This window comes from Palaemon carinicauda, chromosome 8 (genome assembly GCF_036898095.1).
Source record: "Palaemon carinicauda isolate YSFRI2023 chromosome 8, ASM3689809v2, whole genome shotgun sequence".
Lineage (NCBI taxonomy): Eukaryota > Metazoa > Arthropoda > Malacostraca > Decapoda > Palaemonidae > Palaemon > Palaemon carinicauda.
The window spans coordinates 161,241,039-161,268,538 of record NC_090732.1 but is presented as its reverse complement, the minus strand read 5'-3'; the positions used below and the strand labels follow the sequence as shown (position 1 = coordinate 161,268,538).

The 27,500-nt window shown below is 40.5% G+C and overlaps 1 long non-coding RNA gene across 1 annotated transcript; it reads left to right on the top strand.

Moving 5' to 3' along the window:
• The first annotated feature begins 6,107 nt into the window (after positions 1–6,107).
• Positions 6,108–27,349, top strand: LOC137645046 (uncharacterized). Its single transcript, XR_011045267.1, has 3 exons — positions 6,108–6,151; positions 19,212–19,611; positions 26,929–27,349. It is a non-coding gene; the product is annotated as an uncharacterized lncRNA (long non-coding RNA).
• Positions 27,350–27,500: the final 151 nt, after the last annotated feature.

The window sequence follows — 27,500 nt, the reverse complement described above, 5'->3', positions numbered from 1 at the left end:
TTCCTTCTTCATCATCTTCTTTTTCATTTCATTCCTTCATATTCTTTTTCCTTTTTATCATAATTTTTAACTCTTTATTTTAGGCTATTCTTACTTTCCTCTTCATTTTTTAAGAAATGAAAGAGTTCTTTCATCCTATTGATATATTCATTCATCTCCTTCTTCTTATTTTCCTTCTTCTTCTTCTTCATTCCATTCCTCCATATTCTTTTTTTAATCTTTATCATATTTGTTCTTCTTCTTCTTTATAAGGTGTTCTTACTTTCCTCTTCATCTTTAATTAGAGAGTTTTTTCATCCTATTGATATATTCATTCTTCTCCTTCTTCTTATTTTCCTTCTTCTTCATCTTCATTTCATTCCTTCATATTGTTTTTCCTTTTTATCATAATTTTTAATTCTTCTTTATTTTAGGCTATTCTTACTTTCATTTCCATCTTTGAAGGAATACTCTTATTCCATCTTCTCTTTTTCCTTTTATTTCTTATTTTTCTTCTTCCCTTTATTTTCATTTTCGTTTTCGTCATTTAAGAAATTGAATAATTCTTGCCTCCTATACACATATTCCTTCTAATTTTTCTTTTTCTTCTTATTTTTCTTTTTCTTTATCTTATTTTCATTCTTGCATACTTTAGACATATTCCTTCATCTCCATTTTCCTTTTCGTTCTTGTTTTTCTTCTTCATTATATTCTTATTTTCGTCTTCACAACTTAGGAAACTGAAGAATTCTTGCATATTAAAGATATATGAAAGATATTAAAGATAATTGAATATATGAGAGATTTCTTTATTTCATAAATATTCGTATTTTTTATTAGTTTCTGTACAATTTCTTTAGAGGTATAAAATACTTTTTTTTATTAGAATCAATATTTTATTATTTTATCCTTTCCGATTCAATTATGAATTTGCTATCTTCAATTCTATGATGATTTCCCTCAATTCATTATTCTTAAGCTGTTTTATTATTATTATTATTATTATTATCATTATTATTACTATTATTATTATTATTATTATTATTATTACTTGCTAAGCTACAACCCTAGTTGGAAAAGTAGGATGCTATAAGCCCAGGGGCTCCAACAGGGAAAATAGCCCAGTGAGGAACGGAAAAAAGGAAAAATAAAATATTCTAAGTATCGCCTCTATAAACTATATAAACTTTAACAAAACAAGAGGGAGAGAAATTAGATAGAATATTGTGCCCGCGTGCACCCTAAAGCAGGAAGACAATGGAAGACCTGGGTACAGAGGCTATGACACTACCCAAGACTAGAGAACAATGGTTTGATTTTGGAATGTCCTTCTCCCAGAAGAGCTGCTTACCATAGCTAAAGAGTCTCTTCTACCCTTAGCAAGAGAAAAGTGGCCACTGACCAATTACAGTGCAGTAACCCCTTGAGTGAAGAGGAATTGTTTGGTAATCTCAGTGTTGTTAGGTGTATGAGGACAGAAGAGAATTTGTAAAGAATAGGCCGAAGTATTCTGTGTATGGATAGGCAAAAGGAAAGTGAACCGTAACCAGAGAGAAGGATTCAATGTAGTACTGTCTGGCCAGTCAAAGGTCCCCGTAACTCTCAAGTGGTAGTATCAACAGGTGGCTGGTGCCCTGTCCAACCTACATCACAATATCAATTTCATTGTTTATCATTTTCATCCTCAGTTTTAGGGGCTACACATTAATTTATTAAAATAATAATAATAATAATAATAATAATAATAATAATAATAATAATAATAATACTAAAGTTAATCATCTATTCCCTAGTTTTGCATTCGACTTTGGCAAAGGCCTTGGAGTATGCGAAGCCCTTCTTAAAATTTCCAAGGCTGTACAGAAATCTCTTGATTGTGGTCAGGATGTTTGCATGATTGGCCTTAATTTTAGTGCAGTCTTTGACCTTTGTCAATAATGGGGCCCTTAAACAGATGGGAATAGGTGGGTCTTTTCTTTGTATCACTATTTGACCTTTAAGAAATTGATCAATAGAATAACGAGGTTATGATATTCATTACTTTATACTTTATTCTTGCAATTTTCAATAGATTAATTAGGATAGTATGAGTAAGTAGGAATTACCTCCGCCAGCGAAGTTAGGAGGCGATTATGTTTTACCCCCTGTTTGTGTGTGTGTTTTTGTTTGTGAACACCTTCATGGCCACAATTTTAATCGTTGAGTAATGAAACTTGCAGGGATTAACTGTTATGTGGAAAGCCGGAAATGATTAAATTTCGGAAGGTCAAGGTCAAAGGTTAAGGTTACAGTCAAGCAAAATGTCCAGTTCACGCAATCAGACATAAGCGAGTGCATGAAAATCCACGACAATTAATCATGTAAGGTCAAAGATCAAGGTCAAGGTCGAGCAAAAGGTCTAGAGATATGCTGCTGCGGCGGAGGTCTGCGCTCTAATGAGTGCCCTTCTATAGTCAATTTTTTTCAGCGAGGCAGATATGCACCGACTCGCAGCGGTGCCCTTTCAGCTCGGAAAAGTTTCCTGATCGCTGATTGGTTGGACAAGATAATTATAACCAATCAGCGACCAGGAAACTTTTCCAAGCTAAAAAGGCACCGCTGCGAGTCGGTGCAAATCTGCCTCGCTAAAAATTATTGACTATAGTTTCTTGTGTTTTGGTCAAGTTGCCATCTATATTCTCAGAGCTACGTATAGCATTCTGATTTTCCAACTAGGGTTGTAGCTTAGTAATTAATGATAATAATATGATAATAATAATAATAACAACAGATTTTGGTGTTATACCAGACAGTAAAATACTGAGATAAAATTTTTATTTTTCAAACAAGTAGAGGATAATTCATAAATATTTTAAAATATCTTATTTTAATTGTTCACTGTTTCTCATATCGTTCATTTACTTCATTATTTCCTTTCCTCACTGGGGTATTTTTCCCTGTTGGAGCCCTTGGGCTTATAACATCTTGCTTTTCTAACTAGGGTTGTAGGTTACCTACTACTACTACTACTACGACTACTACTACTACTACTACTACTACTACTGATAATAATAATAATAATAATAATAATAATAATAATAATAATAATATAGCTATCGTATCGAATAAATCAATTGCAGACCTTGCAAAGTTGCAATGGAAAGGTACAAATTGAGAGAGAGAGGAGAGAGAGAGAGAGAGAGAGAGAGAGAGAGAGAGAGAGAGAGAGAGAGAGAGAGAGAGAGAGAAATTATGTTCAACAAGGAAATGGTCAACGGAAAAATAACGGGAGTCTTAAAATCTTACGACTCGTTGTTTTTATAATGAAATTGAGCCCGATGAAATAAAAAAAAAAATTGAAATCAGAGACTTTTAAAAGTTAGTGTTGAATTATATGTGAAAGTTTTCATGAAATGAATTACATGTTATCGTCTTAGCACTTTGTAGGTATGAAAATTTATGTAAAATTTGTATAATTATTACTAGCAAAATTTATGTAAAATCTATATGATTATTACTAGCAAAATTTATGTACAATCTTTATGATTAATATTAGCAAAATTTATGTACAATCTTTATGATTAATACTAGCAAAATTTGTGTACAATCTTTATGATTATTACTAGCAAAAATGACCCATCACTGGCACCTCAACACCTGGAACAGCAATTATATCTGCCTCCCTAGTATCCTCAACATTCAGTAAACTTTCAAAATATTCCGCCCACCTTTTCCTTGCCTCCTCTCCTTTTAACAACCTTCCATTTCCATCTTTCACTGTCTCTTCAATTAATAATAATAATAATAATAATAATAATAATAATAATAATAATAATAATAATAATAATAATAATAATAATAATATGTGAAAGTTTATTTTTCCTTGTTGGAACCCTTGGGCTTATAGCATCTTGCTTTTCCAACTAGGGTTGTAGCATAGCTAATAATAATAATGATAATAATAATAATAATAATAATAATAATAATAATAATAATAATAATAATAATAATAATAATAGTAGTAGTTGTAGTAATCGTAGTAAATAATAATAATAATAATAATAATAATAATAATAATAATAATAATAATAATAATAGTAGTAGTAATCGTAGTAAATAATAATAATAATAATAATAATAATAATAATAATAATAATAATAATAATAGTAGTAGTAGTAGAAATCGTAGTAAATAATAATAATAATAATAATAATAATAATAATAATAATAATAATAATCGTAGTAAATAATAATAATAATAACAATAACTATAACTTCCATTGTAAAAACAAACGTAATCCACATATCTGACCGATGTTATGTAAAGGAAGCCACTGGTTATTTTCCCATCCAGGTGCTCCTCCTCTGGCCCGAGGAGTACTTGTCGCAAATAAGGCAAAGGGCCACTTTCAAACGCCTTCGGTTCGAGACTTCCTACTTTAGTGTGTCCTGAGTGTTGTTTAGGGTGTGACATGCTGCACTTCCTCAGAGCGAGGTGTACCAGGAATTCCTGTGTCCAACCGTACATCAGACTTTATTATGTGTCGTTCATCCCGGTTGTTATTGTTATGACTAATATGACTATCGTTATTCCTTCGTTTACGATTCTCGCTAACTATTTGATGATTGTGAATCTCGCTACTTAATTGCTTCCGTGAAAATCGGGAAAATTTTCCCCAAGTTCAAGTAAGCCTATGGCTAGGATAGTAAAAATATCTTAAAGCCCTTATTATATATATATATATATATATATATATATATATATATATATATATATATATATATATATATATATATATATATATATATATATATATATTGTTATGGATTGACAAGGTAAGAAAATTTGCCGATATAGACTGGCATAGAAACACCATAAACAAAAGAGAGTCAAAGGATATGTCTGAGGCCTTTATCCTGCAGTGGACTGCCAGTGGCTAATGATGATGATGATGATATACTATATATATATATATATATATATATATAATTTTTTGCACTAACTACAAATTCTACCTATTCCGCTTCCCAATTTTAGCTAAATTTTGAATATGGACATGAGTAGGATTTATAATTTAGTTTACAATGGTATTACAATTCCATGTCTGATAAAATAAAGTTTTTATTATGTTTATAAAGCCAGGTTTTCCTGTAGTTTGAGTGCCTCGGTAACTTAAGATATCATTACCCTTCTGGAAAATGGCAAAACCAGTTTTTTTTTTTTTTTTTTTTTTGCAACAGATTTCCCCAACCTAACAAACGTGGAGGAGCACCGTAGGCATTTTTGAAGGGAGGCCCTAATTGCAACTATTGTATAACCCTTTATTTTACTTATGTTTCTGTAATCCTGGTAACTATTGGTAATTTCCTTCATCTAAAAAAACACGAGGATTATGGGCTAATATCCGTATGAATTGGGTACCCTATTTTCAATTTTGATAATGTAACCAAGAAATTTCCGTCAATGCATTATCCTAATTTCAGATTATTTAAAAAGTATAATTTATTTTATGATGAAAAATTGCCTGTTTAATCTTTCAGTTTAATCAACATATAAGGAAGGTCATGATTCCTATGATAACTGGTTTAGTGGTTTGTCTATCCGATATTTAGTATACCCAAAGATAAAATTTGACAAATGCCCAACAATAAAGCAAACTTTTGAGAAATATTGAAAAAATACTTTATTTTACAAATTCTTTATGTACGTCTGCGGTTACTTAGTAAATTACCAGATATACATTATATGATTTATTAATTTAAAACTTTTGCTATGGCTGTATAACTACATAACCCCTCGTTAAGACCCTCCCCTCCCCCACCTTCAGAGAATAGGAACAAAAAATCCTGAATTGCCCCTCCCCCTTCACTGCTTCGCAAAGAATATATCAAAGTCTTTAGAAAACAAATGGAAATAAGATGTAGACCTTAATATAGATCATTTTGATTTACATATTTTAAGTATTTTTATATTGCGCCAACTTTTTAATAATTAGAAGGAAAACTTTAAACAGGTAAGATTAAATTAAACGTTGAACTATAAAAGTTTGAATGCGTTATTGGAACATTTGCGGAATCGCATTGCCGCTCGGTGCTCACTGCTCAGTCTCAGTTTGCGTTTCCTTGTGTGTACTTGGCAACGTCTTTGAAAAAAGGTATGGGAATACTTTAGGCGAAAGCCACAATCAAAAGGTATTGTAAGCAGATTGAGTTTGTTTCGTTAGTATTAGTCGCTAGTCAAATGTTATTTTGTTGCTGAGTTACTGAAATTCCTTTTTGTGGAAAATAAAATTTATTTGTCAAGTAATTGTGCGACTCACCGGTGTATACTATCTTTCAAACTCGCAAAGGAACCAGTCAGTTAGGTGTATTAACCTTTAGAGATTTGCAAAAGGTTTTGAAGTGGCACTTCAGGTTTTTTGCAGAATGTTTTAAAATGGCTAATTATAATTTGCAGGTTTCAAGTAACACTCCATGATTTGCTCAAAAGAGGTACATTAAAATCCCCTACAAAGGCTCCAAAATCTGTATAGTTCGGAACCTGGTGTTCATCATTATCAAGGCTTTGCAGAATCATTTAAGTTAGAATTATCGTGAATAGTTCATTTCCCTGCCATATCTTTCTAATAGATGGGCCCTTTAGTATTTTATGAGTGGAAATTTAATAGGTACCGTTGTAATTTCTTTCCGAACTTAATATTTTGGAGGTTAATACACGATACTTTAATTTCTAGGGAACTGGAATGACACTGAAATATTAAACGAGTTCTGCTTAATTTTGCGTTTTTCTCTGACTAATGGAGACTGGGGCTTAACAGTGGTGTTGTAAACAATTACCTAGAGATTCCAAGTATTCATGCATAAATTCCCGGATGTTGTTTAACAGGAGGCATTTTCTTTCCCATCCGGAGTTCAGGTCTACCATGACTATCATGGGAAGAAGTTAAGGTAAGATTACAGTTTCAACCATTATGGGGAAACTGGAATAAAATTATATTTGTTGCATCAGAAATAGTGTAGTTCCAATGGATTTAACGTTTATTTTGACCGCAAACCATCCGATTTAGAGATTTACTATGTAGTTGGAGTTAAAACAACAAGTTTTTCCAGAAAAATCAGTGTTTGTAACCGTGTTTTTATTGTTTTTGTTTCATATGTTGTAATGCAGAAAGACCCTACTTCATCCCAACAATTATGGGGGACACCAGGTGGGAACCGGGGGTTTGGGGGGGGGTCAAAGATTTGCACTAAATGAATAGTTATCCTTCTACCACCCCTCCCCCTATACCCCTGCCTAGTCCTACCGGGGGGAGCTCCGCCCCCCTGCGACCCCCCTTAAGGCCACAGTGTTTTTCAGGGCACTACCGAACCTAATAAACCCACTTAACCTAGCCTAGGGCCCCTGTACCCCTACCTAGGCCTACGGGGGGGGAGGCCTCTGCCGCCCGCCCCCCCCCTCAAGGCCTCAGTGATTTCCGGGGCACTACCGAACCTAATACAACCAACTAACCTAGGGCCCTGTACCCCTATCTAGGCCTAGCCCCTGCGACCCCCCCTCCCCCCCTTGCGGCCACTACCTAACACATCCATCAAACCAAATCCAAAGTGATGATACTGCTGTATACATCGTTATACTATCACCATTATGATATACACTATAAGTTAATGAAGCTTACCTTAAACTGTTGGTTCATAAAGATGTGCTGCTGCTTTGAGGAAAACGTGAAGCCGTTGCGAAGCTTCCTTGACATGCAGGACAATTTTTATTTTGTAAAATTAAATTGTGTCTGTTACAAATCCACTAGTTTTTCAATATTCCCCGAATAAGTTACAACAAATTCATTGCAAGTTAGGAAACAGTCAGGACAAAAAGATGGAATTTCAACTTCTTGTGCAACATGAGATGATGACGTGCTTGCTATGACATATCCATGTCTAAGAACGAAATGAAATGCCTGGGTAACATAATGTATTGTCGCGCTGAGAGCCTGTGATTGGCCAAACCTGTAAGACGTCATAGTGGATAGACGCTGTGATTGGTCAAACGTGTAAGACTTCATAGTGGACTAGTTTGTCTGCGAATTATAGTGGTTACAGGGCTCATTTGAGCAAAAACAAGACACTGTCATCAATAACAACACTTAGAAAAAATCTGGGAGGAAGACATGAGTAGCGTGAGTTTGATCGTCGATATATAAAGAACTAGGCATTTGCGACATAATATTATACAGAAATACTACAAAAGACTTGCTTTACTCGGGAAAAATATTAATATAATAGATTTCCCATAATGGTTGAAACTGTAATAGTACCAAAATTTCTTTGTATAATGATTTAAATGTAAAATTACGTTGCAATACAATCGTTTGAGGTCTCTTTCTTTTGTGGTCTATGGAACTATCAGTAGTATACTAGATTATCATCCGGTACTGTGATTGACTGGTTCAATTATTGCCGGGAGATTTATTTTCTAGTATAGCTTTTCAGTCGAAGAGGGCAAATGGTTGGAACGTAAAATGGTCCTGTTCAAATTGTTGAATCCAGATTCGCTGGTTAGTGCAAATACAATAGGGGTCGGATTTTGGAAGACCAAACATCAGCGATAGTAGATCCAGAAAATTATGTGAACAATCGCAATCATGTTAAACGTATGTTTGTTCTTTGGGTCTTTGGTTTATGCCAGGACAATGATGGGCCATATTTCTATGTAGAAAAAAGTGAGAGGATTGGGTAACTGTTACCTATCACTGGTAGGGAAGTAGCTAATGGATCGTGGATACATTCTGGTGACTGGCTTGCGTATCCCAGACTTCCACAATTGGGATGATGTACATGACACCGTAATCTACCAGGTCCATTTGTAGATCCTAATACTGATGTTCAAACACAAGAACTTGGAGAGAAAGCGAGATTATTATGATAATTGAAAAACGAGGAGTGACTACCCATCACCTCAGGGACATTTATACGAGGTCTGTTGGAGGTTTTCAGAGGGAAATAGTGCCGACTTTTTCATCGATATGTTAAGACATTCAGGATGTTTTTATTCAAAGTATTTAAATATTTTGTTTTATAATTTTTATTGCTTTTGATTTTTATAATACAACGAAAACGTGGCATCGAGACTTCCATTTATTGGTTTCCCCTTACGTTAGAGAATCTAGAATACAAATGTGGTGTTAGGTTACACACTAAAGCAGAAACTGATCGGTAGGACACACGCAAAGCGGCAACAAAGAATGGTTCCCAAGCCCTACATATAGTAGGCTCTTTCTGTAGGCCTTGATTATTCCTCTTAATAACTGTCAGATAATAGTTAGGAGGCTGACAATCCTAATCCTCTCAAGTGCCACCTGAATGGGATAGTGTTGTGGTGTGCTATCAATGCACCTCACACCATTAGCTTCCGGCATCAGCGGATGGTCTTGAATTTTCAAGTCCCAGAGAGAGAGAGAGAGAGAGAGAGAGAGAGAGAGAGAGAATAGAGTATAACCTCTACTGAACCTGCACAGTATATGACGAAGTTTTCATTTTGCTATTAATCATTTTTAAATGCGTTCAATCAGAAACACTAAGATATGTTTGCGAAGAAGAAAACTGCTTAATTACCTTTATGCTGATTGAAATGCCGCCATCAATACTTATGATGCATATGAAGATATACAACAATTTCTTCGCTGGCCAACTGGTCGCAAATAACTACAGACAACTGGATAAAGAGAGAAAATCATCATTTGTGGTTGCCTAATTAGATACACCTTGGTCATCTTAACCAATGTAATCAAAGCTTATCAAGTTATTTTCCTCCTACGTCTGACAGCTTAAAGCATAAGCTACTCAACCAATTATTTATCCGCCGAAATTAAATATAAAAGTTATGGATGTCATATCTTGTATTAACTAGAACGGGCACTCGGTAGGGCGCATACCTTCGTCTATATCCTGTTGTATATCACAAGATTGGCAATTAAATTACGAGCATTTTGGCACAGTGAAAGTGTGTAACTATCACCTGAGAAACATAGTATTTATTAGAAGATATTTAACAGAGGGCAGTACAAAAATTTTAGTGATGAGTCATGTAATGTCAAGGCTTGATTATTGCAATTCTCTGTACTACAAATTGCCCAATACACTACTAAGAAAGCTTCAAAATGTGCAAAACCGGGTGGCTAGACTGATAAAAGGAATTAAATTTCGGGAGAGAATAACTCCTGCACTGATCGATCTACATTGGTTACCTGTTAAGGCTAGAATTGAATTTAAAATTTGCTTGTTGACTCACAAAGCACTTACAAGTGATAAGCCTAAATATCTTCGTAATTGCTTGGGCCCCTACCCTGAAGCTACCAGCGCCGCTGTAAGAGTTAGGCATGCAGATGACCCACATAGACTATTTGAAATTAGTGTGAATCATGCAATAGGAGGAAGAACGTTCAGCTATGCTGCACCGAGACTCTTTAACGACCTTCCACTCGATATCAAGAATAGCAATAATGTGGCAGCTTTCAAGAAAAACCTGAAGACTTATCTTTTTAGAAAGTGTTATAATAGTGACCTGAAAACTATTAAGCCTGAATACAAATGCTAGCGAAATAACTGATAACGATACAGAGCAAAATATCAACTGGAAAGAAATTATTTTTTTCACACACCAAGGCCCGCCTGAACAGACCTTTAGTGTTTGATGGAGGGCGAGAAATAAACCCGTAAAAGTAAGTAGTTTCATGGAAGTCAGATAAATATTGGCCACATGGCAAAAAGACGTGTTATACCTTTTCGTGATCTTGGCCTTGACTTTTGACCTAACCACTCCCAAAATTTAACCAACTTGTCCTTGGATCAAGGTCAATCATTCCTCCAAACTTCATGAGATTCGGTAGAATATTTTTTGAGTTATGCGAATCATAAACACATACAAACAAATTCACGTCTATCAAAACAACTTTCGCATTAAAGTTGGTGAAGGTAAATGGGGCAAACACTGGTACTGATTTAAACTAGTATGCCGACCTATCTCTCTTCTCTCTCTCTCTCTCTCTCTCTCTCTCTCTCTCTCTCTCTCTCTCTCTCTCTCTCTCTCTCTCTCTCTCTCTCTCTCTCTTCTCTCTCTCTTCTCTCTCTCTCTCTCTCTCTCTCTCTCTCTCTCTCTCTCTTTAGCTAGTTTGTTGAATGCAAGCTTACTGCCAATGCTTCAAGCCTCTAGTTTCCTATAAAATCAGGAATAGGCGTATTTTAAATCGACATACAAGATTTAAAGAGGCTGTATTAGAATTTCCTTGAAATGCTGCTTTGAGGAAATTGTCGGCATAATGATGACTTGGTCTAACATAAAACTACAAATACAATAAAATTGACAGATTATCAGTAATTGGCGCTTAAGAGTTAACTGATCGCCTACATGTTTGAAGATCTAAGTCTGAGTCATACTCCCCTAATTTATTTTGAGAATGTTTAGATATTAACCGACCCGCACACTTTATTCCCTTATTGTAGGGGTCAACGGTGTGATAGTGGTAATGTATATAATGAATGTAGGGAGTGGTCTACCTCCCAGTGGAAGAGGTTTTCCCGGTGCCGGAAGAAGCAGCCTAAACAGGATATTTCTCCTTCAAAGCTTTCTTTGAAGAAGGAAAATCCTAAGGACTCTTCTTCCGTGGCCCAAACCACCTCCAAAGCTCCCACTCGATCGGCTTCTCGCGAGAGGCCGTCGAGTGGTAGCGTAGGCCGTATTGTTGTTGACTGATCTCGGGGTTTGGGAGAGGGAGTTGCCTCCCATAGCGAGGCAGCTCCTCCTCCTCCCCTTGGGGAGGACTTAAATATGCCTGCTTCCTTGAGGCTTCAGGACTCCCCCTCCAAGGAAGCCCTGTTTGACATGATCAGGTTGGGAGCAGCTGTCAAACAGTCACCGGCGGTAGCAGAGGTTTACCCTCTTGATTATCGTCGAGGCTGTTGTGGCAGAGGCTTCCAATGAGAGTGTTCAAACCTCTGCTCCTGTTGTAGCTGAAGGCTTAGCTCCCCCCTCCGAACATCTTTCGAGGGAGGAACTAAGTCCAACGGTCTCTCCTGCGGGTGATTCTCCCCCCCCCCCGGGGGAGTTCACCGACACTCTCCTCTTCGGAGGACTGCCGATGGTCTGCCTGCTGCTCCCAGAGGACGTACAAAACGTAAGGCTTGCCTTCCTCTTCGTCGCCGAGGTCTACCTTCTCCTCACAAGGGTGTTAGGAGGCGCCTCTTCAGGTCTTCATCCTCGTAGTCTGCCGCAGAGGAACCTTGTCCTTCAGCGACCGTTCCTGCTACTTCTTAGGACCTGGACCTCTCTGCAGATTGTTCGCGATTTCTTCTGCCAGACCTGCTGACCTGCCGTCGCCCTTCCTGGCTGCAGATGTGCTGTGGGTGCTCACCCGTCCCGTTATCCAACGTTCGGGGCAAAAGGGGCTTTCATACATTGTGTGCAAGTCCCTTAAGCGCCAGGTATCCCCTGTGCGCTGCTGCGCGCAAGCGCTCGCCAGCGCTCGCCTGCACGCCCACGATCTCCTGTACGCCTACGATCTCCTGTTCGCCCGGCAGTTCCAGAGACAACACGCCCACGATCTCCTGCTCACCAGCGCACCACTACGCGCACAATGCACGCCGACGGTCTCCTGCTCGCCCACGATCTTCGGATTTGGGCTCCAAAGGGAAGACTTCTTCCTCCCCTGCTCGCCAGCGCTCTCCACCACACCATCGATCGCCGACGCGCCACTGGATCTCGCCTGCTTGCCATCTCTCGCCTACGCGCCATCGCCCGCAGTCTCCATCGCGCTTCCACGCGCCCACTGCTAGAACTAAGGTTCCAGATGAGCGCCTTCCTGCGCGCCCGCGCGCTAGGGATATCTCCCCTGTAAGCGCGCGCCCAACGGCTTCACCCTTACGGGCCCTTCGGGATCCTGTGGCTACACACTGTCTAAGGTCTCCGGAACGCGCGCCAACGCACCCCTTCACCTTTGCGCCCACGGGCCCTGTCGCCTACGCGCCCACAAGCTCCTTCTCCTGCACGCCATCGCTCGCCCTCTCCCACGCGTCAAAGCTCGTCTGCGCATCGTCGCTCGCCCGCGCGCCATCGCGCACGTGCAAGCGATCGCCCGGTTCTGATCAAGGCAAAACAGTAACCTATTGCGCGAACGCCAGTGCGATGCCCAGCGCGATTCACAGCGCATTCCCACACGAGAGCCTGCAGGACAACTTTTGGTCAGGTCATCCTCATCACGTCCCCCCCCCCCCCGGTAAGCGCAGGGCAGCGCGCTCAACGGAGGGAGGGAAATCTCCGGACAGGTCCAGGAACGTTTCTTCCACAGCTTCTTCTTTTCAGGCAGACCCTGTTGTAGTTTTGACTCCTAGGGATCTTATGATCCCCTTCCCTCCAGAGGGTGTCTGACAGCGCTGCTGTCAGTCGGCAGCCCTGGTTTGGGCCCTTGATCAGAGCGGTTGCGCAGGCTTTCAAGCCCGCTTTCTCTGAACTAGGCCTCAAATCAGCGGCAATCTCGGCCCCCCTGAAGAGGAAGAGAAGAGTGGACGACGTGGTAACTTCTCCTAGGGCGAAACTGGCTCCTCGGAAGTTTTTGAGGAAGGCTCCCTTCCCCCCCCCCCCCCCCAGACTTTCTCTCCCTCCCCTGTGGACGAGGATTTTCTGTCCTCTGGATTCACGTGAGGTAAGGCGTTCTCCCATCGCACCAATGGGAGAAACCCCACCTCGCGCTGAGAAGTCTTCCCGGGTGGAGGTGGAGAAGAGCCCCCCACCATCTTTGCTGGAATCTTGCATCCCTCTCAGGAGGGAGTCGAAGGACTCCAAGACAGTTCCAAAATCTTCTTCAAGGATCAGACCAGAGCCAGCTAAGCCCGCAGAGAATGTCCATGAGTCCCCCCCAGGAAGAGCCTTTGGGGACTTGACACTTTGCTGCTAGTCCATCAGGAGGAAAGCCGCAAGAGTCGGAACATGTATTCTGGCAAGTTCTGACTCTGATGAGGAACCTTAACAAATTCGCGGATCCAGAGATTCCTCCTCGAGGGGGCAAGGACACTGTTCTGGACCGAGTCTTTGGTACCCAGAAGCCCCCTAAAGCTTTGTCTTGGTCCCAGGGGGTTAAGAGTGCCAGAGATAAGGTCGAGAGCCAGCTCTCCGACCTTGCCTCCTCCAGCCGTTCCAGTGCCGGAAACAAACTCCTCCCACCTTCTCGTGTCCACCAGCTGGATATCTGGCTAGGATCTCGTGGCATCCTGATACGATCCGAAGACTTGTCTAAGGAGAGTACCAGGAAGGCCGTGGAGACCTTCCTTCTTTCAGGCACTCGTACCATAGAGTTTCTAGCCCACCAAGTAGCAGCAAAGGCAACGGTGTCCAAGCAGCCCTTTCCTGTCAAAGACAAAAAAGGCAAAAAGTTCTCCAGGGGAGGCCAAAATCGTAGGGGGAGTGGCTGAGGCCGCAAACGCTAGGATTGGCAATCCCTCTGCACGTCCACCAGTGGGGGGATGCCTTCAAAGTTGCGCAGACAGGTGGCAGCAACTCGGGACCGATTCCTGGATGATCTCCGTGATCAGCCAAGGATATCGCATCCCGTTCATAACATCTCTACCTCCCCTGACAGCGAATCCAGTGTCGTTGAGCTCTCTTGCCATGAGATCGGCAAGGGAGCAAGCCCTTTGGGCAGAAGTCGAGACTATGTTGAAGAAGGGCGCTCTCCAAGAGGTCCTCGACGGGTCCCCAGGCTTCTTTAGTAGACTCTTTCTTGTTAAGAAGGCGTCCGGAGGCTGGAGACCAGCTCTGAACAGGTTTGTCAAGCAGACCCCGTCCAGCATGGAGACGGCAGACAAGGTCAGACTCGCAGTGAGACTGCGAGACTTCATGTGTACACTGGATCTGAAGGACGCGTACTTCCAGATCCCAATCCATCCGTCTTCAAGGAAGTACTTAAGATTCAGCCTAGACAATAAGATTAGCAGTTCAAGGTGCTGTGTTTCGGTCTCTCCACAGCACCTCAGGTTTTCACCAGTGTTCATCATGTTATCTTTGTGGGCACACAGGATCGGCATCCGTCTCCTCCGTTATCTGGACGACTGGCTGATCCTAGCAGACTCGGAGTCAACCCTTCTTCGTCACAGAGACAAACTTCTGGGAGTTTGCCAAGATCTAGGGATCACGGTAAATCTCGAAGTCTTCCCTGCTTCCTACCAAAAGACTGGTATATCTAGGCATGATATTGGACACCAATCTCCACAAAGCCTTCCCATCAGATGACAGGATAGCAAGGCTGAGGAAGGTCGCAAGTCCTTTCCTCAGACGAGACGAACTCCCAGCCCAGTCGTGGTTACGTCTCCTCGGCCATATCTCATCCTTGGCCCGTCTAGTTCCCATCGGTCGTCTCAGAATGAGATCTCTGCAATGGCGACTCAAGTCTCGGTGGAGTCAAGGACACGATTCCCCGGACGTCTTGATCCCTATGGGTCTCGCGGAACGGACGGTGCTTCAGTGGTGGGTGGCAGACGAGAACCTACGAAAGGGAGTGGATCTTCTCGTTCTCCCCCTGGATTTGATGCTGTTTTCGGATGCCTCAAAGAAAGGGTGGGGGGCCCACGTTCTGAACCACAGGACCTCAGGCCTGTGGTCAGAATCAGAAAAGTGCCTCCATATAAATCTGCTAGAAGTGAAGGCCGTATTTCTGGCCCTTCAACAGTTCCAACAGCACCTGGCGGGTTTCTCTGTGGTAGTGATGAGCGACAACACCACAGTAGTGGCTTACATCAACAAGCAGGGAGGTACCTTTTCAGAACAGCTATCCCATCTTGCAGTAGAGATGCTGAGATAGACCGAAGTCCACTCGATTCCACTATCGGCTCACTTCATTCCGGGCAAAAGGAATGTGCTCGCCGACAGTCTGAGCAGAGCGTCTCGGATAGCGAGTACCGAGTGGTCTTTGGATCATCAAGTAGCCAACAAAGTCCTAACTTTGTGGGGTTCCCCGACTGTGGATCTGTTCGTGACAGCGTTGAACTTCAAACTGCCGCTGTACTGCTCCCCAGTCCCGGACCCCAAGGCTCTCTGGTAAGATGCCTTCCAACAACGGTGGGACAACATTGACGTATATGCCTTTCCCCCGTTCTGTCTGATGAGGAGGGTACTCAACAAGACCAGAATATGGGTCACTCTCGATGACCCTCATAGCTCCGTTGTGGCAGCACGCGGAATGGTTTCCGGACCTTCTGCAACTCCTTACGGAGCCTCCGAGAGAACTCCCTCCACGACACAAGCTACTAAACAACCACACGCCAACATCTTTCATGAAGCCGTAGCTTCGCTTCGGCTTCACGCCTGGAGACTATCCAGCATCTCCTTGCAGAGAGAGGATTTTCACAAGTTGTGGAAAGGATGTCTGGACACCTGCGAAAGTTATCCGCAGGGGTCTACCAGGCAAAGTGGAAAGTTTTCTGTGGTTGGTGTCGTGGAAGGGGTATCTCTCCACTCGATGCCACTATTCCAGCAATAGCGGAGTTCCTCGTGTACTTGCGAGAAGAAATGCGCCTTTCAGTCTCGGCAGTGAAAGGCTATCGCTCAGCCTTCAGTCTAGCCTTCAGGCTCAAAGGAGTGGACATTTCTTCTTCGCTGGAACTTTCCCTACTCATACGTAGTTATGAACTTACCTGCCCTCAGTCGGAAATGAGACCTCCTCCATGGAACGTGGTTCGAGTTCTCAGGTCTCTTGAGAGACCTCCCTACGAACCATTACGCCAGGCTTCAGATCGCCACCTAACTTGGAAGACGATGTTCCTACTAGCTTTGGCGTCAGCCAAGCGAGTTAGTGAACTTCATGCACTCTCGTATGACATCGCCCATTCAAGGGGATGGGGGGAGGTAACGTTCAACTTCGTCCCTGAGTTTATTGCTAAGACGCTGAATCCGGGAGTGCCGGACCCTCGGTTCGACTCTTTCCGGATTTCGAGTCTTCCTTCCGTAACAGATGACCCAGACCATCTCCTACTGTGCCCAGTAAGGAGTCTGAGGCTATATCTGAAAAGAACAGCTGCAGTTCATCCCTAAGTGCAGGCATTGTTCGTGAGCACTGGGAGGTCGAAGAGGAGGGTTAACAAGAACACCATCTCAGCATGGATTCGAAAGACAATCCATCTGTCCCTGAATCCTGACCCTCCTTCATCACGTCGCCCTAGGGCTCATGATGTCAGGGGTGTAGTTATGTCCCTGGCCTTCAAAAAGAACTTCTCAGTGACGCAGGTTCTACAAGCAGGGGTATGGAAGCGTCAAACAACCTTCACGACCTGCAAGACGTGACCCACAGGAGGCTCGATACGTTCTCTATCGGCCCTGTGGTGGTTGCACAACGGCTGGTTTATACCTCAGGCTCCTTAATGGACAAGTAGCAGAGGGTTGAGGGCATTGTTACCCGGTTTTAGTATGCATGAATGAAAAGGTATGCCTGGCCCTTATTCTTTTCTTCATCCTCCCCTCTCTTGGGGAAAGCAGCATCCTGGGTTCTCTGCACAGCTGACCTCAAACCACTGCAGGTAAACCATGTTTCCTTGTGTTCCTAGGGTATTAAGTTAATACTGTCGCGTCCCCATACCCTGACGAGGTGGTATTGGGAGAGTCCTAGCCTAAAGTTTCCATCTGAAGAACTTCAGGTCAACTTCTAGGACGAGTCACACATATTCCTTCACACACAGCTTATGTAGGCCGCAGCCCTTGCATAGCAAGGTGCGAGCGAGGTGCAGGGACTCTTTATTGTTGAGTGCTGACACACTCAGATAATGAGTCCCAGGGTAAAAGCCAAAAGCCAGTATGGCTGGGACTTATTCCACCCATATTAAATAGCGTGGTTTGTGTATTTCAGTTACGGAACAAATGACAAATTCGGAGATGATTTGTATTTTTCCTAACTATACAAACCTTAGCTATTTAATCAAACTTGCCCGCCAGCCCTGTCCCCCGTGAAGTTCTACCTCTAAGCAAAGTGAACTTACCACACAGGTGTGTGACCCCCGCTAACTAGCGGTGGGGTAGTAAACCCTCGTTAAAATTCTAATGGCTCGTTCTTTCAGCTACGCCGAAAGTAATTACCCATATTAAATAGTTAAGGTTTGTATTGTTAGGAAAAATACAAATTATCTCCGAATTTGTCATGTTTTACTTTTTTTTTATCTTTTATTATGAAAATACAATTACATTTTCTTAACATACATCTTTTTTTCTTATATAAAGAAATATTCCTTAACAAATTATATTTTACATTTTTGTATATACATTATAACATCTATTATATGATAAAATTAAATTTTTATTTCATTATTTTTCTAAATTTTTTTAAGTTAGAAACATACTGATTTGTGAAAATATTTTTAACATTCTTACATACAATAATATTTACATTAAATGTATTTAACAGTTTATTCTTTATATACACTTAATAATTTGCTGTTCAGCACTTATTCCCAATTGTCTTGCCATCCAGATACTTGAAATAAAATCTGCTATTATTACCATTGCTGTATCTTCATCTCTTTTGAGTTAGCTTCAAAATCTAGTTTTATAATCCTTAACCTGTTATTAGTTTTCAATTTACAGGATTTTCTAAGTAATTCGAATACCCAGGACAACATTCTTAACCAAAGGACAGAAATATACCAAATGCATATTAGTTTCTGTGTATCCACAACCGCATTCCTTAACATCTTTTATTTTCATCATAACTAGCCTATCATTTGTACTTAAAATTTCATGAACATACTTAAACAAAACTTCTCTTCTTTTATTTTCTATATACTTATTATTTACATGTTCCCAAATTAGTTTCCAGTTGAATAGTGGATACAATTTTTCAATATTTGGAACATATTCACAGTTTTTCATTAGATGTTCATATACCACTTTCAATCTTATCTGTAGATAAGAGGTCATCTTAACACTTTGTAATATATTTATCATACTTTCATAAAAACTTGGTGTAAAGATAGTGCAATCCTGATGTTGGCATTCATTTTCTAAGGTAGGTTGCTTATGTTTAACTAGTCTGATAATAGTAGTAGGCCTATATTATTATTGAACAGTTTACTCTGGCCTGGATCTATGTTGGTGTTGATTAAGGGATTTTGACGAAGGAAAAATCTGAAGATTTATATTAGGAAAGGTATAAGGAAGGACCTTTCTCACCGGACGTCACAGGCCGCCCCAGAAATATAATTTATTTTTCATTTTATTTTTTCTCAGGCTCTAAACATGGTTGACAAACCACAAGCTGCTGAAGAGGCTATTTGTCAAGGCCAAGAGTCTGTTGATTGGAAGCCATATATCTCCGGATAGACTCCTACCAACGCCTGCTGGTCATAGTAGAAGATAGGACAACTATATTGAGGTTGAACGACAACTGCAAAGCTGTACAAAGAACACAGACTGCACAAATCAGGCAGTCATATAATCGTGGTTGCAATGCAAGTGCAAATAAGAAAAAAAATCAGATCTAACGTGATTGGGACTGGCATGCACATGCATTATCTACTGGCCGCCACACTTGATAAGTATTTATCTTAATTTGTCAAACAATGGAAAGAAGGCATAACCTCTGTAGACGGCTTGGGATATTCTGTGAAAATTAATTGAAATGAAATGGGTAAGTTTATGAATAGCAAATATGCTATTTAGGTTTAATGTTTATTTTATTCAACTCTTAAAAACCTTAATATCTACTGTATATGGTTAATTTGAGGGCACACATTGATCTTAGTTTTACTATATAATATAAAATATCTTGTAAAAATCTATTGCAGTACTTTGAATATAATTGGTTAAATACTTTCCCCTAGTTATTATAGTAAAAATGTTAATTTCTGCGTTATTATATAAAGTGAAATTTTAAGTAACTTTCCGGATGGCTTTTTGGCAGTTTCTGCTTTCTGTCAAATTTATCGTTTCTAGTATGTCTAGTAGACTACGTGATCTGTCGATGCTACCTACCCCCAGTGGAATCAGGGATCCCCCTGCCAGCCACTGGCACTGTTACCCAGTCATTCTATTCACATTTGTTAAAGCAGTGGCATGCATAACAGTTGCTCCCACATTTGGTTCTCTTGTTTACATCTTTGTGTGTCCCATAGCTCTTATATTTTCAATTAAAATTACAACCTATAGTTTTACTCTGGACTTTGGCTTTGATTTTTTGGCTTTTTGATTTTCGACTTCTCCTTGAACTAGGATTTTGATTTTGGATCATGCCTTGGACATCTCTGCAGACACATGACCTGGGAGTTCTAGTTACCACACCAGACTAAGTAGAAAGATTAATGTTTACACTCACACCGTATGTCTATTATGTAGGGCCGGGGAATGTGATATAGTTGTTTCTTGTATTTTGAGTCTTGGTCTACATTCGTACAAGAGACAGTCATACCATCAACGCATGAAATTGTTGTCGATTAGGAGATAATATAAAACCAAGAAATTACCTTGGTATGTTTCGACTGTTGGGGGCTCTAGTAGAGGTATGTTCACACACAGGACTGTTACTGATTGGTCGTCTTCGGAGAGGACTGCGTTGGATAAGACGGTTAGTAAGGATATGTTATCCAGCCAGACGGCATCCTCAAGTAGATCAGGCCCACATCCTACAAGTCCACTTCTGTTACTCATCCCAGATAGGAATCCTGGGGAGATCAGGAGTGCCCCAAGCCTAGATAAATAGCAGAAGTCGAGGGATTCTTTGTTTGTGAAGGAAATAGGGAGTACTTTGTTTATATAACAAGGTGCATTGGCTGTGTAGGCAAGACCAACGAGCAAGTGTGTTTCTTTGCCCTATTCCACAAGGCACTTCATCTGCTGTGGGAGGAGTGTTTCCTCTCAGTTTCATCTACCTTAGTGTCGGTTACTTCATCTCTTAATAAATTGTCCCCTTTCAATCCACCTGACCCTGTCACTGAGATTCCATTAATGGCTGATGCCCACGTGCACCTTGGTGGATGTGGCAGGGTGGATGCGGCCACACCCACCCAGAAACATGGTGGGGTCCACGTTCCCTTTGCTGCTTTCCTTCAGGAGAGAAGAAAAGTAGCCTTGTCATGGAATGTACAAGCAATCTCTTGTCCAGGTTTGACAGGGTCACAGCTGACAGATTTGGACCCCACAGCCAACAGGAAGAGAATTTAACTCTTTCACCAGAGCATTTGCCTGAGGATTCACCTAGAGCTGGCACATCATGGATAAGGAAGAAACCTTCACCAGATCATGAGCTTTGGAGGAGATTTCAGACAAAGACAAATTTAGCAGAGCTTCCCTAGCAGCACCAGAGAAGTTCCAGGTCATCACCGGAGAAAAGACTATAATGAGGAGACCCTCTATTCTCTGATCTCCGGGCTCCTACAAGGAACTTCTGTTTCTGACAGTAAAGGCTATCCTCCAAGCCATTTTTGGGAAGGTACTCCTCAGAAATCTAAAAAGCCATCACTCATTAGATTGTTAAGGAATTGGAACTAAAAGCACAGGAGCCGATGCCTAACTGGACACTGCCCAACCACTAGAGAAAGCTAGAGTTTGTTTACAAGAAGGAACTAGAGAATAGAAGTAGGAAAGTTCTTGCCCCGAACTCCCTTCATGGCAAGGGAAGGATGCATACTACCCTAGATAAAGTATCCAGCGAACCAGTTCCAGCTCCATTGAACTTGATCCTGGACGATGCACTTTCAGCTAGAGGAGGTCAATCAGGGCTCCGATTGGCATTTTGGTGGAGGATTGCCATAGACTTGTGGCATTCATCAACATCATCCAGAAGAATGGTACAGTACCATGCTCTCCTTAATATGGTACATTCTCACTGCACTCATAGAGCCGGGCACTCTGGAGGGCTTTAGGCCACTTTATCTGGAGTCAGCCAAGTCCATCAACTTCTGCCTCTGTAACTTTATGGAAGAGCCATGTGCCACAGATGCATTTCTCACGGCAAAGCAGAGGGATTTTTACCTCGCCTGTGCTCCTTCACTACGAGATTTCATTATGGTTACACTCCAGTAGTTGTTTCTAGCACTCCATGCCAATCAGGTGGTAAAATTAACCTGAAGTCCCCAGGTTTCTACATCCTTGTGTTTGTGGTCAGGAAGGTGTGGATAGCCTGGAGACCAATTTTCCATCTCTCCCTCCTGAAAAAGGTTGTTACTGAGAATTAATTCTAGATATAGACACTGTGGTCTTCTAGCAGCCATCAGGAAGGAGAACTCGTTCTTCATGGTAAATCTGAAGGATATGGACCTTCAGATAACTAAACACAGTCAAGACACCTTTTGAGGCTTAGCTGGAATTAAGCGGTAAGGCAATTCGAGCCCCATAACTTTGGCTATTCACAGCCCCACAGGCCTTCTCATGAGTGATGGCCGCAGTAGCAGCAGAATTTCAGAGGAGGGGAGTGCGGATGTTCAGGTACCTGGATAAAGATTGGTTGTTCCTTTCGTCATCTGCGGTGGCCTATTGGAGCTTTTCTGGACGACAAGTTTGCCTTGGGAATCTGGTCGTCGGAACAGAAGCTGACTTCAATCAGTTGGAAAGAACTTTGCATGATAGATAAGCTCTTCTACCCTTTTCCCAAGTGTGTTCATCAGAGGTTGTGGCAGTTTACTGCGATAATTTGTGAACAATATCATGCCTGAAGAGAGAAAGGGGAACCAAATCCTCAAAGATGAATGGCCTCGTGCAGAGGATTCTGAAGTGTTCAAAGACCCACAACACCACTCTTTCCCAGTTTGTGACAAGAAAATTTAATGTGTTAGCAGATATCATGAGCACAACGGATAAAGTAATCAGAATGAAATGGACCCTGGCACAGGAAGTAGTCAGCAGACTTCTTAGCCTGTGGTCAGCCTCGGTAGATCTTTTTGTGATGTTGCAATATTTCAGACTCCCCTAGTCCACAGACAGATCCACAGGCAGTAGGAGTTGATGCCATGTTACAGAATTGGAGTCTGTAGTTTTGTGTTAAAAATATTTAAGTACCATTTTCTCTAGAACATTTCTTGTTCCTCAGTATCCTTAACTTTAGTTGACATTCTTTGGATCAGCATGAATGTAGTCAAAAGTCAAGTTGTTGTCGGTTGAGAATGGGCAAGATGATAATGAACATGGTCCATATAGATTGTTTTAATACATATACCAAAGGCACTTCCCCCAATTTTGGGAGGTAGCCGACATCAACAAATGAAACCAAACAAAAAGGGGACCTCTAATCTCTACGTTCCTCCAGCCTAACCAGGGACTCAACCGAGTTCAGCTGGTACTGCTAGGGTGCCACAGCCCAACCTCCCATATTATCCACGACAGATGAAGCTTCATATTGCTGAATCCCCTACTGCTGCTACCTCCTCGGTCATCTAAGGCACTGAAGGAAGCAGCAGGGCCTACCGGAACTGCATCACAATTGCTCGCCATTCATTCCTATTTCTAGCACGCTCTCTTGCCTCTCTCACATCTATCCTCCTATCACCCAAAGCTTTCTTCACACCATCCATCCACCCAAACCTTGGCCTTCCTCTTGTACTTCTCCCATCAACTCTTGCATTCATCACCTTCTTTAGCAGACAGCCATTTTCCATTCTCTCAACATGGCCAAACCACCTCAACACATTCATATCCACTCTAGCCGCTAACTCGTTTCTTACACCCGTTCTCTCCCTCACCACTTCGTTCCTAACCCTATCTACTCGAGATACACCAGCCATACTCCTTAGACACTTCATCTCAAACACATTCAATTTCTGTCTCTCCATCACTTTCATTCCCCACAACTCCGATCCATACATCACAGTTGGTACAATCACTTTCTCATATAGAACTCTCTACATTCATGCCCAACCCTCTATTTTTTACCACTCCCTTAACTGCCCTCAACACTTTGCAACCTTCATTCACTCTGACGTACATCTGCTTCCACTCCACCATTTGCTGCAACAACAGACCCCAAGTACTTAAACTGATCTACCTCCTCAAGTAACTCTCCATTCATCATGACATTCAACCTTGTACCACCTTCCCTTCTCGTACATCTCATAACCTTACTCTTACCCACATTAACTCTCAACTTCCTTCTCTCACACACCCTTCCAAATTCTGTCACTAGTCGGTCAAGTTTCTCTTCTGTGTCTGCTACCAGTACAGTATCATCCGCAAACAACAACTGATTTACCTCCCATTCATGGTCATTCTCGCCTACCAGTTTTAATCCTGATTGTTTTAATAATCCTGATTTATCCCGTTGAAACAGCACAGTGTCTTTGGCAGGTCTATGCATTGATTCCAATAACTATGATCAAGGATGTTATCAGAAAGCTTTGGATTTCGACAGGCTGCACTCTGATTCTGATCGCTCCGTTCTGTCCTCAAAAAGAATGGTTTGTAGATCTGACAGCTCTTGATTTATCCACTTACGAGGTTGCCTGTTAGATGAGACTTCATCACTCGCACATCACTGGTACCACTGGCAACCACAACATCTTCATCAATCTGCCTGGCTAGTACAGTGGTAACAAGTTTGCGTTGAGTCCCATCGTGCCTGGCGATCCTGTTGCACATCCATTTTATTTTCTAAATCCCATACTCACCTTAACCTTTTGTGGGGAGTTTTTGTTTAAGTACGACACTTACATATTATTTATTTACTAGAAGCACTTGTTCAGGGAACAAATGTTGAGTGTGTAGTATATATGTATCTTTCTCTCTCACATAGGGTCGAGTGCTTTGAATAAGCCAATGTGTGAGTACATAAGAGGGAGGAGATGGGTGTGATAGCCTATGTACAGGTCTATATCCCCATCTATGAGACAATGTTAGATCAGTTAGACTTGTAACTTCAGTAGTAGTAGGCCAGTTGCTGCTAGTCAGGTAAGTCTGACTTGATAACCAATTTTGGTAGCCTAGAGATAGGTGTCTGTGGACGATTGGTCCTTAGGACACGAGAACAGTTCCTTGTCTCGACATTTGACTAACAGACAGACGTCTACACAGCTGCAACACAGAGAACATCTAGCCTAATGCCAATCAGGGGAGCAACTCAAAGGTACCTCAATGGGTTATGTATGTATATATATTATATATATATATATATATATATATATATATATATATATATATATATATATATATATATATATATATATATATATATATATATATATATATATATATATATATATATATATATATATATATATATATATATATATATATATATATATATATATATATATATATATATATATATATATATCTATATGTCTATATATACTGTATATATATATATATATATATATATATATATATATATATATATATATATATATATATATATATATATATATATATATATATATATATATAATATAATATATATATGGTCTCAAAAAATACTTTGTTTCCATGATTTAAGGGAACAAATAGGATTTCTTACACATGATGATTTCTTAGAAAAGAGATACTTTGGAGCCTACTTTTTAACTTGTGTGGATCTCTGAGGTCCCAAAGTTACACAAAGGTACCCTATATGCTTCATCGGGAGATTTCTTTACTATACCGAGTACACTCCTCACTAGAGAGGTTATTTCTGGTCTTGTTTTCCTTGAAGATATAGGTCAGCCAGGTGCTTGTTTCATTGGCTTATCATATAAGGTAGAAGCAGATCATATTTGACTGTTGCTTATCCCCTACTTTGTGGCAAAGAATCCGTCAACTGCTAGTCTGAAGATTGTACATTTGCAACCATTACGCAATAAAGACAATCTTTCGTTATGTAAAGTTCGAACCATTCATCCCTATTTGACAATGTAATGTTTCCTATCTACTGATCAGGAAAAAAGCAAGTTTCTTGAATACTGCATTACTTTGCTCATCACATGACAGGCTATGTACCCTGTCCACAGTATTGTTTTAGAATTTCAAGTCTGTGGATATTTAAGTACTTCTTTCTTCAGTAGTGGGATCTTGATGATTCCACTCATTTGTGTAGAATTTCATTTGTGGGAATGCTATGTATAAGTAATCTTTTTACCCCATATGACTGTTATGCTTGGCAGGTTGTTTTACTTGCGGCTGGAAAGGTTATAGTCTGTATTTCCTATCTCCTTTTACCCTTCATTCAAGCTGAAGAGATGGGATCTGCTAAGGTACTTGAAACCTGAATCTCCAAAGAGCCGCCAGTTGAAACTTTTGCTTCTGGGAAATTTCTTGTTTTACTATGATGATTTCCACTTTATAGAATAACCCATGGAATTGATTATCTAGTCTTGGGTAGTGCCATAGCCTCTGTACCATGGTCTTCCACTGTCTTGGGTTAGAGTTCTCTTGCTTGAGGGTACACTTGGGCATACTATTCTATCTAATTTCTCACCCTCTTGTTTTCTTAAAGTATTTATAGTTTATATAGGAATTATTTATCTTAATGTTATTACTGTCCTTAGAATATTTTATTTTTCCTTGTTTCCTTTCCTCACTGGGCTATTTTTCCTGTAAGGGCCCCTGAGCTTATAGCATTCTGCTTTTCCAACTAGGGTTCTAGCTTAGCAATTATTGATAAAAATAATAATAATTAATTATCCAACTCGTGATCTCCTTATTTATGCTTTTCCTAAGAGGTCATCTGTATTCATCAGAGAGGCAAAGACAAAATATAACTACATTGTTTGACTTTCCACTTAGATTGTTGGTTAGATACTATTGATGTTTGATTGGCTGGTTCTCATCTTCTGTACTGTGTAAGAAACAAAAGATTATCTAAAATTCTTTTAGTATGAATAAGGGTTTTAGTTTGCATGAAAAAAGTTCTTTCATGTTTTATATATAGAAAATATTTAACAGATTTGTTTGTCACACAGGCTGAAGATTAAGTTGGAATATATTTTAAGATATTCAAATACAATTATTAAAACGACTATTTTTTATTCAAATGTGTTTTTATTTTCAGCAGTTGGCCAGTTCCTAGGATAGCTATTGCACTGTAAGTAACAAGCTACGATTTATAGACGGACAAGAACAGAAATGGATGTAATAACCAACTCGTATCACAACAGACATCTATTCTATGGCATAGCAGGAGCCAGTTCTACCACCAGAAGTACCAAGTGAAGTACCAACGGAAGCATCATGAAAAAAATAATATTGAATGTTTGCGAAGGGAGTCGCTGTCTTAAAGGTTTTAGTGGTTCTGGGCATCAGACGGCTTATGTAATTTCTCTCTCTCTCTCTCTCTCTCTCTCTCTCTCTCTCTCTCTCTCTCTCTCTCTCTCTCTCTCTCTCTCAAATGTACACGGGAAGCAATATGTACAGAGTAATTTTGAATATCTATGAAGGGAGTCACTGTCCTGTTAAGCTTCAGTTTCTCTGGGCATCAACCCTATAACTCTCTCTCTCTCTCTCTCTCTCTCTCTCTCTCTCTCTCTCCTCTCTCTCTCTCCTCTCTCTCTCTCTCTCAATGTCCAAGGGAAGCAACATGTACAGAGTAATTTTGAATATCAATGAAGGGAGGTCACTGTCCTG